Source organism: Leguminivora glycinivorella, chromosome 2 (genome assembly GCF_023078275.1).
Source record: "Leguminivora glycinivorella isolate SPB_JAAS2020 chromosome 2, LegGlyc_1.1, whole genome shotgun sequence".
NCBI classification, from domain to species: Eukaryota; Metazoa; Arthropoda; class Insecta; order Lepidoptera; family Tortricidae; genus Leguminivora; species Leguminivora glycinivorella.
The window spans coordinates 23,163,389-23,183,081 of NC_062972.1; the positions used below are offsets into that span (position 1 = coordinate 23,163,389).

General features: G+C 36.3%; 1 protein-coding gene across 3 annotated transcripts in view; it reads right to left on the reverse strand.

Moving 5' to 3' along the window:
• The window catches only part of LOC125234976 (chaoptin), a 75,043-nt gene extending 55,859 nt beyond the window's left edge, over positions 1-19,184 (reverse strand). For 2 of the 3 annotated variants that reach the window (XM_048141425.1, XM_048141408.1), the window contains exon 1: positions 18,920-19,184. The gene's annotated coding sequence lies outside the window, so the exon portion shown is untranslated. Of the gene's footprint in view, positions 1-18,911 lie in introns of all 3 variants that reach the window. The other variant, XM_048141417.1, reaches the window with a different exon arrangement.
• Between the last annotated feature and the right edge of the window lie 509 nt (positions 19,185-19,693).

Genomic DNA, 19,693 nt, shown 5'->3' on the forward strand with positions numbered 1-19,693 from the left:
TGAACTATGTTTAAAAAATATGAAAAAAATCACAAAAGTAGAACTATATTTCTAGGAAAATTGTTTTGAACTTGATAGGTTTAGTAGTTTTTGAGAAAAATACGGAAAACTACGGAACCCTACACTGAGCGTGGCCCGACACGCTCTTGGCCGGTTTTTTCATACACAATATTACAGAAATTGTACTCCTATTGGCAAATGCGGGTTCTTACAAACAAAGTGTTACTACGTAAACTTACCGAATATCAAACATTAATGCCAGCGGCAGCCGTTGGGATACTTTGACACTGTGATGTAGCCTAGAAAAGCCTACAAAATGAAAGCAGCACCGGTCCTGCCGATGCCGTGCACCTAGAGAATAGGTACTTATACATATTTGTTTAAAATATTAGAAAAACACAGATTTTTATTATTATTTCAGATACCTATATAGAAGTTAAACTTTCGTGAGACGTATTCGAATATTTAACACTCGCGCGGAGTGTAGCCGCCACGAGCATTCATGCCTGATGAAGTCGAGTCTCCTCGAGTCTCCTTATGACTCGAAACGTGTCGCCAATCGCAATAGGTATTAATAAATATTAAAGGACATTCTTAAAAAGATTATCTGTGCTCATAAACAAAATACCCTTACTGGAATTCGAACCCTGGATCGCGGCTTAGCAGACAGGGTCACTACGCGCTAGGCCAGACCGCTCGTCTATAGGTACCCATTTATAAATATTTATTATTTCTTGTTCTTGCATTCCAAATGCAATTTTTTAAATTAGATCAGTCACGAACAGCCATTATAAAAGTACGCGGCACCTGCTGGGGTCGCCCACGGCCCTCATTACGCGTGGATCCTCAATTAAAGGCGCGACATGCACCACGTCATTCACAATGTGACATTCCACGGTGAAAGGTGCCTTCTATTAGTTGGCGCTTACGCCTTTATTAAAGGCGCCACAATACTAGTGCGTGACGTAAGCGCCAACTGCCATAAGGTACTTTTGACCGTGGCATGTCACATATATGCAGAGACTATGTTTTGTGTGAACCAGTTAACGTGCGAAATCTCATCACGTATGTCTGTCAAGGGACTTAGGTCAAATTACTACACTAGCGTAGAAGTTGAATGTTTCTGTGAACGAGAAAGCAGCTGAATGTGACTCAGTGTGTGTAGGTGATAACTACTTCGTTTGTGCCAACAGAGATCGGACAGTTGGGCGTCATTTGTATGACGTTTTCAGAATAATGAACCTTATGTTGTTTAAGAAAGTGGTAGTCAATGTCCCATTTCTCAAAGCGGAAGCTACAATTGCCAGGATACAAGGAGGTAGTCAATGTCTAAATATGACAAGTTGGAAGGAGACTTCCGCTTGTAACTTATAACTTTCAGTTTTAGCAATGATGGCCGCCGCCGCGAGATTGACACGTCCTTGTCTAATTGTATCACTGCATCTGAGAGAAATTCATGCATCTGTGAAAATTTGTCCTATCACATAGTTTGAATTGGAAAGAGATGGGTCGAAGTTATCCGTTAAAATAAATAAAATAATATTTATTGCCACAACTAAGAATACTGTACAACTTAATATGTATACATTTACAGAAAAAATAAACAAAAGTACATTCTCTTAAAAAAACTAGGCTTTGGGTACCAGTCTCAGAATGTGCTAGTTAGACAGTTAAAAGCTATCTAGCTTTGATTTTCCGACTAGCCCCTAGCTAGGTCGTCCACGATTCCAGCAACTGCCGTACTATCAATTGTACTAAAGGCTACGGCGACTGTATGTGTGTGAGCAACTGAGTAATTGGGTGTGTGTGTGTGTGTGTGTGTGTTAGGGTATGTAATATAGATATATGTAAAGGTATGTAACATAGATATATAATCTTGTATGATAATGGGAAGATATGATCATTAAAAATTAAAATAAAATATATGTAAAATCAATAAAAATAGAAGATGCTTAATTATAAATTATTCAATACAATAATTATTCAATTATATCTACTGGGGTTAGATACTATATACTATATAAATAGATACTTATTGAGTCTTATTGCCATTTCATTTACGGTACGTACTTATAAATAAGAGTTATGGTGGAATATATATCATTTAGGTATTCTATTAGAGGAATAAGCCTTAGCTCAGTTTTGTTGATTGTACTTGTACCACTGGTTCAAGTGTGGTCGGAAACGTCTCTTGAATTATAATTTATTTTTAAAATTTTGTAATCCTATGTTGGCCTGAGATCTTTAGGCTGTATGTATCAAATAATGTAAAATGTCTTCCGTTCCATTAGATATATTTTATGTTTATTTTTGTCCAGAAGCTTAGTCTGGTTGATTATAAATTTCCTTGTAGTCATCTCTGTACTTTCATATTATGCAATTGAATGCAAATCATTGTTCCCAGCGAGTATGATTTTGAGCAGGTCAGATTTAATTGGCTACTAGAGCTCATTGTGCGGCGGTGCATCTACTGAGTGCGGTTAAAATGAATCACGGGTCAAATGACGCACCCGGACAATTGTAAGCTGCATTTACTGATAAAAACTTAGTTTTTAGTGAGTTATATTTGTTCTAGATCAATAATAAATACGGTTCCTTAATATCGTTCAAGATGGAAGGCGTTTTTAAAGAGACAAAGTGAATTGTAAAACAAGCTGAGTACACTTTTTTTGTATCTCGTGCTAGTTTTAAGCCACTTAGCATAAGATTAAATTGTAATAATCAAGATTTTGTACGAAATATGTTTGGTGTACCTAATAAAGTAAAATAAAATTAAAATAAAGTAAGGTGCCATGGTGCAATTCCCGACTGGGGGGCAATTGTAAAAAAAAAATTTTCATTATTACACTAGTCCACAATCCATATATATATCTATGTCCACTGAACAATCGTCGTGCCAGAACCTATATATACTGCTATATAATATATCGTCAGGTAGTCTCCTTTCATTCCGAAACACTAAAAATAATTTGTATAACAATGAAATAATCTGTGTCGGACTGTTGACTGTTTAGTTTTTTTGGCTGATTGTTGCCAATTTTGAATACCACACCTTTTTTCGCGCCGTAATCAATAAAGCTGTTTTTGGAATTTTTTGATGGGCTAGCATCTTTAAAAATAAGAATATCAAAAAATCAAAACGGTCCGACACAGATAAAAATTATAATAATCTGTGTTGAAAAAATCATTGCTCTATCGTGAAAAACCAGGGAGGAAATAGTCGAGAGGGTTTGTGTGGATAACGGACCCCTCCCGTATCGTCCGTAAGTGTGAGCAACTTGGATGTGCATGTGCATTTTGTGAAGTACATAGGTACCTATTTACATAGGTACATATAAATTGTATCCATCATATCAATGAAAACAAAAATAGTACTCGTTTAAAATAAAATCCAATTATTTACGCGCATCCAATGGTTGTCAAATTGGCTCATAAAAAAATAGGCTATCATTTATAAAGCAACATTCATGTAAACATTTCGTGTTTTTATTTTCCAAGAGAAATACTTTGTACACTTTTAACAAAATTACAAGCATACCTGAAATAGTATTTTATGCAACAGGCGTTTAATGGAGGTCAAAAAAGACGAGTGGCGTGGGTAACAATTTGAGGCGAAGCCGAAAATTGTTATTAAGACGACACGAGTATTTTTTGACTCAGTTAAACACCGTTGCATACAATACTTTTTCTACGACCATGCACTTACTTTTGAATAGTTTTCTAGAATAACTTTCGTGAAATTCGCACTGTTTCCTATAAGTATTTTGACTTGTCCTCTGCAATGTTTCTGCACTCACCCTGTCGCTCGCACTCCCCCGCGCCGCCGCCCGCCCCCGGCCGGCGCCCCGCGGCCCGCTATATCCCTTAACGGCTACCTAACAATGCTGTAAGAGCTATATCGTATGCGTGGGTGCGCGGGGCGCCGGCCGGGTGCGGGCATCTTTTATGTAGGGTTTTAACGATCTATGCACGACACGGTAAATGACGAATAACAACACGGGAGTAGGAAAAATATTTTTCAGTACAGATGGTCGTTTTTTTACGCACTAGTTCGAGAGTGGTTCATTATATGCCAGGTCGAAACTTCGGAGGCTCATCAGGCCCCGTAGCCGAATGGCATTTCTCCGACGCCAAACGAAAGCGATACGCCGCTGGCTCTGTCGCGCCAATACGCAAGCGCGATAGAGATAGATATCTACTAGCGCTTCGTTTCGTGAGCGTTTCGTGAGCGATTGTGCCATTCGGCTAGCCACCCTGTACTGAAAAACGTCGTACGATACGCGTGCAAAATGGAAATTCGTAACTCGAGTCGATTTAAAACACTCCCTTCGGTCGTGTTTTAATTTATCGCCACTCGTTTCGAACTTCCTTTTTTACGCACTTGTATCGTAATGTACTATTATCCAGTAGACTGATACTGGAATGCTGAAAGATATTTTTTTTCACGTTTAATAAAACGTGAGAAAAAATATTTTACAACCTGGAAACCATTTTTTTTTTTAATTACGTAAATTGTCCTGTTTCGTTTAATTTTTCGGTATTTTTATAATATGTTTTTTTTATTTGACCCATGTCATCACAGTCGAACCAGCAAGAGCATGTACATTAAGGTATTTTTTACAAGTAAATAAAACAAACATATTATTGACATACGTCGTTATCTCGATAATCTAAACCATAAAAGTCCTTAAAATCATTTGCCTACAATTGCCCCGCATGCTTACGTGTAATATAATAACACCCTTTTTGAGCACGTGCGATGAAAATAAAATGGCCAGCAAGTTTATAATAGCGTGTCCAGTTTTAGCGCGAGGTGTGATATAAACCTTGTTAGCGGTATCGGGAACAATGGGGAAATTACCGCTTAATCAGTTCACACAACCCAGATTTCGCATCGAAACGTGGTTTACGGTGTTGCCAGAATTAGTTGGCCACTTTTATTGACGCAGGCCAAAGTCGACGTCATAATCGGGTGATTTATATCCTAATTAATGCTGTACAGTCACCTGCAATAACACGTTACTCATCGAAAGCCGCAAAAATATTGACACGCTCTTATGGTTGTACGAATACGATCGTGTCAGATATTTTTACGGTCTTCCTTGTGTTAAATATTATTGCTGGTGACTGTATATGCCAAAGAAAAGGATAATATGTAGTTTTTAGATATTTCCCTGTATATGTATTATATTTATTATAAGGAGATATTATTTTCCAAAATTAACATAATATCTAGGCCAAGGAGAAGTAGGTACCTACTTACCTAATTTTCCTATTATACATTTTGATTCCCTTGAGAGTGTCGAAGTATCTACAGCTACACGTTTTTGTAGGCAATTACGGCATTATCCTTTTATTTACGTTAAATTAAAAACTTCATTTTTTACAGCTTCAAGGGACTATAGACCACAATTAATTTAGATATTTAACTCCATGTGTTTCCCAGATAAAAAGTCTTGACAGACAGACGATTAACAAAGTGTGTCCTGTAAGGGTTCCGTTTTTAGGGTTCCGTAGTCAACTAGGAACCCTTATAGTTTCGCCATGTCTGTCTGTCCGTCCGTCCGTCCGTCCGTCCGTCCGTCCGTCCGTCCGTCCGTCCGTCCGTCCGTCCGTCCGCGGATAATCTCAGTAACCGTTAGCACTAGAAAGCCGAAATTTGGTACCAATATGTATATCAATCACGCCAACAAAGTGCAAAAATAAAAAATGGAAAAAATGTTTTATTAGGGTACCCCCCCCCCTACATGTAAAGTGGGGGCTGATATTTTTCTTCATTCCAACCCCAACATGTAATATATTGTTGTATAGGTATTTAAAAATGAATAAGGGTTTACTAAGATCGTTTTTTGATAATATTAATATTTTCGGAAATAATCACTCCTAAAGGAAAAAACAGAGCGTCCCCCCACCTCTAACTTTTGAACCATATGTTTAAAAAATATGAAAAAATCACAAAAGTGGAACTTTATAAAGACTTTCTAGGAAAATTGTTTTGAACTTGATAGGTTCAGAAGTTTTTGAGAAAAATACGGAAAACTACGGAACCCTACACTGAGCGTGGCCCGACACGCTCTTGGCCGGTTTTTCCTTTTGTTTCTCAGGAATGAAATAATTCCTCAGTCGTAACGTACTTAATGGAAATAAGCCCTGTTGAGCTTATCCATCCCCCTGCATGACGAAGTATTATTCCCGTCAACAATATGAAGCTAACGTCAAATTACACTCTACCTATCCATTATTCAGTCGGCTTCATTCCGGGCAAAGGTCATGAATAAGTGAAATAGTTAGATATGTATTATCGAGGCCAGAATATGCTGAAGGAGAGTGTCTAGGCAACAAATTATGCAAGAAATCCTTTAAACGAAGAAACAGACTTCTGCCTATACAGCAAATCCTACAGTATATTGCTACACACTTAAGAAAACAGCCTTAGTCAAACTTACGTTGTATTAGATAATGGACTTTTTGTTTTGCTGAAACTCAGTAAACGTAGCATGTAATATTCCATTAGGTAAGTATGCATCATGTGTATGTAGACCTTTCCAAGGAATCCTTAAACTTCTTCTCATCCTTGTGTTCATGAAGTAAAATTACTTTTTTTTTACCACAAGACAACAAATAAAAACAGCACAAATAGCCCACAAAATAAGTTCAAATTTCATTTATTATTATTTGATGTTTCTTTCGATTTTACCAATTGTTTCGAATTTAGAGACAAATTTCTCTACGAAAACTGTAGTGTAATGGATTTAACGAGAGTTCAAAGATAATAGCCGACTTTGTAAACAGGGTGAACTGGGGTGAATGAGTACCAATTCCTCATGTCCTACTTGCCTCCCCTCGGTGCTCTAAACTAGGACGATAGTTCAACACTGTTACGAACTTTGCCATTTAACTAGCCATAGTCAGTGACGTGGATATAGACATCTTTATCTATAAATACTTTGAGTAACTTTTCTTCATTGTTTTTGACTTCCTTTCACTTCAATGTTTGTTCCCTGTATGATTAAATAAATCAAATCAATCAATCAATATTATAGGACATTCTCACACAGGTTGACTGGGTCCCACGGTAAGCTCAGGATAACTTGTGTTGCAGGTACTCAGACAACTATATATATATATATATATATATATATATATATATATATATATATATATATATATATATATATATATATATATAATATACAAATACTTATATAGAGGTACATAGAAAACATCCATGACTCAGGAACAAATATCTGTGTTCATCATACAAATAAATGCCCCTATCGGGATTCGAACCCGGGACCGCGGCGTAGCAGCAGGCAGGGTCACTACGCGCTAGGCCAGACTGGTCGTCAATTCATTTTTGAGTAACGCCGTTTTTACCGCACTCTTGTTTTTTCTTTTGTTATGGTCGTGTTATTTATACGTAAGATGGTCGGAAAAGTCTTTACGCATATCATACGCAGTCCAAATTATAAAAAAATAATGGTAACCACCTTGAGAGTAAAGAGATGTCTATGTATCGTAGGTATCTCTGTATTTCAATTGCTTCGTTTATTTATGTTCTTCCCACTCCCTAAAAACCTGTGATACGTCACAAGTCATAACTGTGATAAGTTACAATTTCGTGACACTCGTGACGTTGCGCTGCGCTGGACCGTAAACAAAGACGTTGCGATAGCGGCCTTGGGACAACGGTGCGGTCGTTATGATCGTCCAATTTTTGTGTTTTCACTGCATCTTTATGGTGGATTACTTCAAAAAACATTTGTACCGTTAGTAATATACCGGATGTCCCTAAAACCAACGCCAAAACGAAAAGGGATTGGACATCTCATTATCTATCAAATTAAGCGAATCTGACCTTAATGAAAATGTCATTGTTTCTGAGATATTGGCCGTAAAGGAAAAAAGTATGAAAAGTGCCAATGTCTCGAAAACCTTGTCAAGTTCGCATAATGTGATAGCTATATAATGAGATGTTCTATTACCTCTTTTCGTTTTAGCGTTGGTTTTAGGGACATCCTGTATAAATACTTACTGTGACATATAGCCAGGCTATTAGTATTCTAGACAAATGCCACGTATTGCGGTGACCGTTATACTAGTTCGATCTATACTCATAAAAGGTCATGGGGTCTAAATGCATTGTCAATATAGTCAATACAGTTATATTATTTAGTCATAGGAAGCACTCATATGATTCATAGCAGTAGGTAGGTAATTATTTCATAGGACTAGGGAACAAATCAATAGTTATTTGTTATACAAGGGGGCAAAGTTGTATTTTAACGCCGAGTGTGGAATTGAAAAACGAGCAAGTGAAAGGATTCTATAGTTGAACCACGAGCGAAGCGAGTGGTTCGAGAATAGAATCCTGAACCTGTTTTTTAACACACGATAAGTAAAATACATTTGCACCCGAGTGTAACACAAAACTTTTCCCCTCACTATAACGAGGAAACTACAACGCAAAAAATGCGTTTATCACTGCTTCCAGTAGTTCCACAGGTGGTAAATCATCTTTATTAGGTACTAGATTCACCTACTTTTATCAATTTTAAAGCAGTTAATTTGATTTTATTTAAGGTCAAATTACTTTACCCACTAGTGGATAAAATGCGTTTTTGCCCGCTGGTATTAAAGGACAAAATACGTGTTTCCGAGCTAGTGAGGGGAAAATTATTTTATTAAATACTTTTGATTTGTGGTTTTTCAAATAGTCACACTACTATATATAAATTATAAACAGAAATAGATATCATACACGAAAGAAAAAAACGACAAGGCCCACTGGAGTCCAAGCCGGGAATCGAACCCGGGTCTTCAGCTTACGCGGCTAACGCCCTTACCACTAGACCACCCGCCCGCCGTGGTACCCGACGAAATTTCTCCTTCGACGAAAGCCTTTGACCAATTTTAAGGGCCAGCAATGTGCTTGCACCTCCTATATACGAATCCTAATCCTTTACTTTATTTCATAGGAATAAAATTCAAGTTTTAAAGATAATACGGTTAATACGGTATAGTTGAATAAATCCGGACTCCCTCCACCAATCCTACAAAATAATGTGTGATAGGACGAGTGCTAGCCGCCCAGCACTGTAGTAGTAAAAATGAAATCTCCTTTGAAATACCTCCTTTGAAATACCTTCAGCCTTTTGAGCTTACCGTGGGGCTCAGTCAATCTGTGTAAGAATGTCCTATAATATTTAATATTTATTTATTTATTTATGCTTTACAAACTAAAAAAACACTACTACAGTGCATAGTGGAGGCGAATGAAATAGAAATACTCGTACCTACTAAATTCAGACAGAATCAAATCGGAATTCGGAAAGTCCGAGCACATTTTAGTTGGTTTGCGAGTGGCTAGGTTATTCGTTACGCCAGGCTCCGAACTTTTGCCGAATAATACAAATAGAAGGAACTATGTTAGAGGCTTAATGAAGTTCAAAAGTTTTACTTTTACAAATGAAACGTTCGTTTGTTTTAAATTAATTTTTTTGTAGGTACCTGCATACTAACAAGTTTTCACCAGACTTTTCAATCCACGTAATAATTAATATTATAATTCATTTGCAGTATAACGCTCATTATTTTTATTTAAACATTAAATTCTAGTATATTTTGCATTGTAGAAATATTCTGTAACACACAACAACAGCAGTGCCAATTATGTTAGGAGTCATGTTACGATAATAATTGCCGGTAGCGTTGTTGTATTTCAATGCATTCAAAACGTTCGATATTTTTTTTAAAACAATTTGAATATTACAGTAGACAGAGCCAACATAATAAAACACCTTCCTACTAAATATAGGACGATATCTTCACATCTGTACTGTCGTATCCAATTGGGAAATTCATCTACTCTGCATATGGATACCTATATATATGAATTCCTGGCAATTGTGTTGTCCGTGTAACAGCACCTTAAGACTAATATAGCCTTGATTAGCTTGAACATCAGTGCATATTGACTTTTATTGATACCTCATTAACGTTATACGAGGGTGCTCTCGAGAGACCCTTTTAGCCTCCCGGGCACTCATCGTATCTCAAACCTAGATCATAAGTCTTGGCCTTGAACTTATGGAGCAGATTTGAATAGTTTTAAATGAAGGTTTGTGATATAAATGTACACTATTAAAACGGGGACCTACTATTAAACTGCGTACAGTTTTTTTCACCTCGGAGCTGCCGAGTCGGTCAAAAGTATCTGATGACACTTTTAATGCCTTGGAAATAGAGACAATGAGGTTAGATATTTGTGAGCACCTTGGCTGTTTCGATGCATTTGATGGCGATTGTACTGATCTACTGTTAATTTCGGTCATGTGAAATGCTATGCATTGTTAATACAAAGTTAAAGCGGAGATGCCGGAGATAAAAGAAAAAGTAGGTAGGTAGTAAGAATTTTGTAAGGTGCCAAAGAGGTCACAAGGGGTCATAAGTTCTTATCAACGTGTATTTACTCTTGCTAGAAAATATCACATTATATATTGAGGTATAAATATTCATCAGCCATTCGCCTCATATGTCATTCTGTTCAGATGGCGTAGCCGAATGGCATTTCTGCGACACGAAACGAAAACGAAACACCGCGAAAGGTAGTCTGGCTCTGTCGCGCCAATACTCAAGAGCGATAGAGATAGATATCTACGAGCGGTCCGTTTCGTGAGCGTTTGTGCCATTCGGCTACGTATCCTGTTCTGCGTTTATTTTCGTTCTCTGTTATTTTAGAATAAAATTGTCATAACTAGCAATAACTAAACCTATTGTATACCTGTAACCTATATTCAAGGCTAATATTTGCACCTATGTCTCAGTAGGTACTTACCTAACACATGTAGTTATGACACAACTTCGGCTTCGGCATTTGCATTCAAGACAAATGTTTGCACTATTAACAATAGCCATGAATGCATCGCTTCAAATCCAGTATAAATGTGACCTCAAGTTCAATAATAACATTTTGTATTGAGGTATCTCACTAAAAATGGTATGCATACTTTGGAATGCAGTTCAAAGGTCTTCTTTTAGACGCATACTTTATACAGGTGATTTGAAACCGGTATAAGCACGGTCTCCAAATACGCATCGCGGTTACGGGACTCAAGAACACCTTATACTAGACTATAAGACCCGAGGAATCACATTCAAAAGAATGCCAGCCGGCATAGCAGAAGCTACAGTAGTACAGTCGAGGACGCTACGTAGCGATCGAAACGCATTCTGACTCTGTCGCAACACTACGAAGAGTGATAGGGAGAGATAGCTAAGAAGTGTAAGCGATTATGACGTTGGCTACTAGCTATGTTTTGTGGGTCAGCGCCTATCGTTCCGCGTCATGGAGGAACTAAGACCGCTTGATTGGATAACTGCTCGGATCGGAATGATTTCACTTTTACCTGCTTACGGTGAGAAGGTAATGCCCGGTGTGACGTAAAGAACGTCGTAGTTATTAGATATTGAACTGGTTTGGTTGATTTTGTAGAATCGCATTATTCTTTTGTTTTTTGTTTGGTTGCAGTTTAAAGGTGACCTATAATAGGAAGTTAGACCGGCATGAGGTAATTTTGGAATGGATATAGCAGGAACATATCGGAACTGTGTTGTGAATGCGATTTTAGTTAAAATTGCAGTCATCTTCTGTAATTTAAAAATATAATTGGGACTTAACTCCGATTTACATTATCAAAAACTTGTAATAAACATCTATTAAGACTAACAATAGACAAAAATAGTTGTTTCAAAGGATCTAATATATTGTTATTTTTACCTTTTGTCATCATTTACTTAAAATGCTAGTCATTATTTACTATTCGATAAAATTCGCTCAAATTGGCAAAACCACAAGCCACAACCGGTTTGGAATGTAGGTAGTTTCGCGCTCGTTTTCCGTTTTCCACATATTTTGCGGCCTGTTTATAAACAGCTAGTTTTGGGCCCTCACGAAAAGAAATCGAGCATGCTAATGTACTCGCGCCGCCTGCTTGGAGCGATAGTAAAAGTGCGTGGGGAAATTTGTTGAACTTTTTGTTTCAAACATAACAATGAACAAAAGAGGAATAGCTATATGTATTGTAGTCCTATGGATAAAGATGGCATATTAAGAATTCGGTATTTCTCTTTGGTAAAGTAATTTCTAAGTCAGAAGTATCGTAGACTCTACTTTCCTATAGTAACCCTCTGTGAGACGTAAAATTCATCCTACATATTGACACTTTAATAAGGTTAAATAATCATCAAAGTCACTTTTGTCAAATTCTTCGTATAAAAAAATAGGTACACATATCGCCTTTTCCTAAAATAAAGCTGTTCCTAATTACTACATGCTCGCAACATAAAGAATATTTAAATATGTATTAAAACGTTTAATTTAAAAAAAAAGTTTAAAAGTCTATTCAAAATTGTATAAAACGTATAAAATATATGTAGTATATGCGCTTCATTCAAGCCACAAACTTACTATTTGTTATGGTAGGCCCCACCTCACCATCGAAACTGTGTCAACGCAGCTTACGCAACGCGCGCAGACCTCGCGAAGAAAATCTCTACTACCACACCACTCTAACTAGAACCACTATCACTCTTTACTACTACTAGATACAGTCTTAACTAGCTTGGCAGGAGTGCTAACACATTTGGCGCTTGGAGGCTGTACTAATGTTATTACAACATTATGGCAACTTGTATGGGAACTTGGAGCTTACTATTGAAGTGGTCTGGCGTGTAAATTCCGATGTTTTTAGTGGTATCTTGCATAGGTTTGTTCTCTTCCTGACTATTATGTGCAGGAGTTATGACACCTAAAGGAAGTAAAGTTGAGAATTGCATGATTTTGATTAATAAGTTGTTTCTTTAAAAAATGAGAAGGTAGCTAGCTTTGTATTGCTTGTATCATTTTGAGTAAATAAGTAGTTTAATGTGAAATAATAACATAACCAAGATTTATTTTTAGAACTGGGTTTTTTTTTAAGAGATTAAATAATTGGACATTCAAAAGGCTCTGTTCAAATTAGGTGTTTTCTAATAAATATGTAGGTAATAAAAATAAACACATAATTTATAAATCGCAAACATAGTACAAAAATAGGTCAGCGCAGGTAGGTTCTGCACTTCGTGTTCATATAGCAGATAATTACATAAAGAGCAACTCTGCAAGTCTGCAAGTGCGAAATATCTATTAGAAGGGTCAGTTATGATCTTATGATTGGTACATTAGACCCACAAACCTGTGCTTGTAAATTAGTGCCTAATACATGTACATAGGGATCGTTATTCACTGTATTTGAAGCTTAAACAGGTTAGGCACGTAAATTTGGTTCCACCGTGCGGCTGAAGGTTTGATTTATTGCTAAGCCTGGGTAATTCAATAGGCCTTGGTAGTTAGAGGATTGTCATACGCGACTGATTAATACATTTAGAAATTATAAAACTTAGAAGTAATAATACCTAGCTAAATATGCTAGCCATTTAGTACACGGTGTACGAGGAACGCTAAATGCTTTGACCACGCATTTCTGATGCCAAAAGAAATATGAGTTAGATTATTTACGGGCAACATTTTTAGATATCGTAAGTGCGTTTTCCATTATCCGATCCTATATCGGATGTCGGACCGATATCCCATACATTACAGGCGCCATCTTGGATTTTTTCTACTGAAATCCTTCCGACATCCGATATCGCATCGGATAATGTGAAAACGCACTAACTTAAAACTCGCATTTAAACAGGTTTTTTCCTAAACTATTTTCTTCTTATCATCCTCTTCGCTTTTCTCGTATAAATATAGTAAACTAGCTTTTGCCCGCGGCTTCGCTCGCGTTAAATTCGAAAATTTCCGAATGTTCCATACAAACTTCCAGCCCCCAGTTTAGGGAAATGGGGGTTTAGAAAGAGACAAAAAGTAGCCTATGTCACTCTCCATCCCTTCAACTATCTCCACTTAAAAAATCACGTCAATTCATCGCACCGTTTTGCCGTGAAAGACGGACAAACAAACAGACACACACACTTTCTCGTTTATAATATTAATATGAATAAATGAGTTAAAAATGTGTAATGTAAGAGACCGCAAATACGTTTTTATTAACAATGCTATTTCAACAGCAACGCGAACTCAAAGAGAAATATGACAAAGGTAGTTTTCCACTTGGAAAAATTGAAAGTTTATGTGTGTATTGTATTGGTGTGATAGTGTTACGAAGAGGCAAGAAGCTCGAGCAGACGACAACAATAGTGGACGCGGGGAGAATAGCAATTGAATTTCCCCCTTTTCACGTAGTGCGAGTACTAAGTACTTTGATAATGGCGTTTTCTGGTAACGACACTGCAAGGCAGGCAATATAAATCGTGTTCTTATTTTAAATCAAAGCACAGACTGTTTTTATTTAGATTTGTTAGTTTTAATGGTACGTAATAAATTGAGAATTATATTTTTGTGATTAAATTAACCTGAGCTAAGTAAGTCTGGAGTTCGATAAAAAAAAACAAAATATATTCGAATTTTGAAAATAAAATACAAAGAGATTAAACAAAGTTCCAAATCAACACTGCAAAAAATTGTCTAGGTCTAGGACATTAAGGCTCTCCTTAGACCTATTTGCTGGGAGTGAATTAAGTTATTCTCAAAAAAAGTCTGCGAAACAATTGCCGCGACCCATAAAAAATGTACGAATATTAGTGATAATTAGACACAGCCGCAGAAGTAGTCTCAGAGAACGACTTTACTTTTTTTTATGTTACCCCTCATGCTATGAGTAGTACAGATACTTTTAATATTAAATATTATCTTAAAATAAAACTCAACTATTAAATCTAAAATGATTCTTAAATTTAACTTAAAATAAAATAAAATAAAATTTTCAACTAAATAAATCTAAAATTAAACTAAAATAATCTTGCAATATTCGTTGGACGTAGATACACAATATACGTTCCACGTCCTGAGATGATCAAACAAAACAATTGAATACTCGCACTTAATGAGAGAAATTCCCTGTAAAGACTAATGAAGAATATCATTCACGAACGACAAAAAGAATGAATGCAAAGACATACCACCATTCATAAAATAATGTATTTTATGGCAAGCACTTATTGGTTTACAACTAAATAAAGTTCTTGCCCCAGTTTAAATCGCCGACCTCCACTTGGCAGTATCGAAACAAACGATTTGCCAAGTGGGCCGTCAACTTAATGTTTTTTAGTTCGCCCAGGCTTCGCGATATTGCCATTGCTGACTAGCACAGGGTACGTAGCCAAATGACCAAACGCTCACTTTCTGTTTCGTAGCTATCTATCTCTATCGCTCTTGCGTATTGGCGCGACAGAGCCAGACTGCATTTCTGTCGGCGTCTGGCGTCGACAATTGTCATTCGCCTACGCCGGTAGGCAGGAAACATCCCAGAAGAACAGTATCCGAGACCTAGAGATGTATAAGGACTCTTTTAGAGAGCGTATGATACTGGTTAGTCTATAATTTTCACTTGCTTAAGAAGAGTAAGTGTTCCGAGCCTTTATAAAACCGTCCCCATACCGCTTGTAGAAGTACAAGTTACGTATAACGACTAATGGCTTTCCTCGACTGGACTAAATAGATGGTTTGATTTTAAAACTGGGTTTTGACGTAATGTTTCGTAATGGTCATAAAGCATCTAATGAGCTGAGTAAATGGTTGTAGTGTGCAGAAAAAGTACTCATTACTCGCGTCATTAGTAAATGCATTACAAACATTGTTATAGCATGAACACAATGGAATTGTATTCTGAGGCTTCACCAGCAAAATTTTTCATCTTATCATCTAAAAATTGTTGATATGTTTGCCTTGGTAGAGCTAATTTAGCGTACTTAATAGAGCATAATATCCAATACATATAAATAAAGTATAGGGAAAGTATTTAAAGTTAAATACAAGTAGGTTCAGAACCAAATAATTAAGTACCAATTTTAATTTCAAAGGTACAATTAGGCTGTTTTTACCCATTAATAACACATTTGTATTTAATATTTATATTTATTTTATATTCACTGATCAGTGACTCATAGGCGTTTTACTAGAAATAGGAAAATAATTAGTAATGCAAATTGTCACGTCATCACATCAAACCTAGTAGATATGATGCAGTAAACACGTATGAATCATACCTAGTTCACCAATTAACAGAACTCAGTGAATACCTTACCATACGAACGAGTAGGTTATAGAATGTGTCTATCACATGATGTGCAAGTATGTCAAATACGCTTTGATTGAATTACAATCACGCGTCTTCGTAAATAAAACGCGTTAGTCAATCCTGATATTCCTGATGGAATTAAAAATCCAGAGCCGATTATCAGCCATTTGACTCCAGCGGATCCTTAACTAATTTGGACACGTTGTCCGACTGAAGCCATACAACTTTGAAGAACATGTTATGGATGTCTGGAGGACAGGTTAGTGGACATCCGTCAACCTGCTGCGTGAACAGAGAAGGCCTGCTAGGGATCTACACCGGTTCCTACTATGTATTAGGGAGGTGGAAATCCGTATGGAAAGTTTATGGGACACAAAATAAGTAATGACCTTATGTGGTCTCTAGTTCTATCTAGCCTCAATTATCGAGCACGAAAATGTGTGAGTTTGGCTGTAGAGGTACGGTCGGAGTAAAGATTTAAATGGGTGTACCTACCCATAAATAGAGAAAACATATAAGAAATGTAAAGCAATGAAAAAAAAAGAATCAGGAATTCCATACCCTACAGAGTCTAAGTAGCCGAAACTTATAGAGACAGCGGAGACTTCGTGATATTCATATGCATAGGTCCCACGGGATACCCTATGTTTCGAGGTTTGTGTGAATATTGTATATGGGACGTGTTTCACGCGTCAACGTCTGTGATACATTTATATACCCAAAGAGACGTTGGTCAATGATTAGAAGATATAATTATTATAACACTTTAAGTTCTCGCGCTTTGTACACATATTTAAAAACACAGGTCGAACGCGATTAATTAACATTATTTTTACCTTTTTTTTTTCAACGTTTCGGCCAGGTTGCAAAATTTGCCGTGGTCGCGGAAGACTGACGTCCCAGCAAAGTGTCACCGGAGATGTAAACAAACAAAACTACCCGATATTAATTTATATAAATGTTCGGGGTTATAAAAAATATAATCTACCCGCTTTTGTAGTTATTGTTTATTTCCCACCGCACGACACACAGCACTCACAACATCCGCGCACTGGTCCGAAGATAGATCTTTTGGTAATAATAATGTTAATTAATTTTTGGGAATAATGTTAATTAATCGCGTTCGACCTGTGTGTGACTTTAAATAGATATAATTATTAGTCAGTTTTCTGACCATCTTCGTCATTTTTTATCCAGATCATGACTCCGGAACCATTCATTGTAGGCCAAGGATATACTATGTTGAGTTAAAGTTTTCTGTTATAACTAAGTCATTGTTTAGGTTAATTCGTGTTTTACTCATTGTCACAGATGTTTTTGCAAGTTCATAGTTTTGCTACTTGCTACTCACGATTGGTGGTAAACGGATCGTGGTTCAAACAGGCCAAATAAGAAGACCAGATACACTTCACCGAATGACGCACTTACCCGTATTGACCTTATGAAGTTCGGTGACAAATTGCTTCGAACGACTGACTTTGATCGCGTGACATAACGATACCTTATGTCAATTTAACGTCACCCATATCCGTTGAGTTTATATTTCGTTTTCCTGTTTTTGTTCCTTATGTTTCATGTAAATACAATAAAGACATTTTTATCAGAATTTATTTCAAAATTCCAGAAGTAGTTAATTCGATTTACAGTAGTAGAATTAGAAGATTTGGTGATCCTGACACATAATCGCATCTTACGTAAGTTGCTATTACCTACATGACCATGATTTTATGCATCATGGAAAGGGCAAGTAATATCCTAGATTATTAAGCCTGATATGTTACTTTAGAAACATCCACTAAGCATACCTACATAATATAAGACTAAAAAAAAAAAAATATTGGGGACACCTTACACTGATCAACTTAGCCCCAAACTAAGCAAAGCTTGTAATATGGATGCTAAGCGACGATATACATACTTATATAGATAAATACATACTTATATACATAGGAAAACATCCATGACTCAGGAACAAATATCTGTGCTCATCACACAAATAAATGCCCTGTCACGCTATGGCAAGATTCGAACCCTAGGACCGCGGCTTAGCAGGCAGGGTCACTACCGACTTAGCGCCAGACTTTTGCGTATAAAAAAAGTGGTATATTGAAAATCCAAACCAACTAGAGTAAATCTCATTTCTGCTGTTTCTTTGTACATAATACCTATATCGATTATTCGTTCAAATTACTGTCAATTTGGTACTGTAGTTTGGATCACTTTATATCTTAAAAATGTTGCCACTAAACATTTACTATTAGCATCCGTTTTAATCACATATACAATATCCAAAATGTAAATATGATGTACAATAATATAATTCTACATTATTACCAAACTTAAATTAACTAAATCACTAGGTATTTTTCTCAGAAAAACAACAGAGCTGCTTATCAAAACAATATCGCTTATTGGTCCAATCCAAGTATTGTAAACATTTTATTTGCCCTCTTAAGTCACGTTTATTGGGTTTTCTCCAAAAATAAACACTCAACTTAAATTCCGTTTCGTCTCATCAATATGCCCTGACCCGAATATTCAGTCTTAATAAACATCTTTAGCAAAATGGGCCGCGCAACCCTTAATAAATACGATATCAAATTTCTTCCTTTGGATATTTTTTAAATGTATTTTAATTCATATTATTTAATATCTAAAGCTCTTCTATATATGTCTTAGGTTGTTTAAAATTATATAAATTATAAGATAATTAAAAATAGTATTTACCTCAAATCCAAATCCTTGGAGACTGGTCGGATGAAAATCTCAGAAACTTTGTATTGAACGAAAATGCACCAACCCTGAACTTGACGTCATTCGTTGCTATAGCAATTCCCAGGGAGAGCTAGCATCCGAACACACAATAAAAAAAAACAAAAATCACAAAAAAATATAAATAAATTAGGCACTATCGTTTTTCTTTTTTTCAAGCATTTGAATTTGGAACTTGTTTTTTATCCGCTCGGATTTCGTCGGCAGCGTTCGGTACGCGCTACGCGAAGGCACGGGGCGCACTACGTAAATGTCAGCGCAATCGGCACATGTGCGAGCAAAGGTAAGGCCGCGTGTTGATTGGTGCTTTGAGATTGTTATTTTAGTAATTTAATAAAAATATATATTTCTTTATTGAAATACTAAGTAAGAATATATTTAAGAGTAGTCTTCAAAGAGTCGGTTGATGTTGATAATTTAATTTTTCGTAAGAAAATCCCTAAAACAAATAAAATTTATCAAATAGCAATGCCAGTTAATCTATTTTTATCTAAAAGGTAGTTCCCCAATTCACTTTTCAAAGGACTTAAGTTATTTTTTACAACACGTTATTACTTAATTGTTAAACCAGTAAATGAAAGAAATGTGTTATACATAAATAATATATGAAAATTCCCAAAAATATAATGACACTGACGGTTATACCATAAAAATATAAATGTTACGTTCCGAGGACTACCTATTTTTGTCTTAAGAAATAATTTGCATACAATAAATTATTGGCGTGACTCGTACTC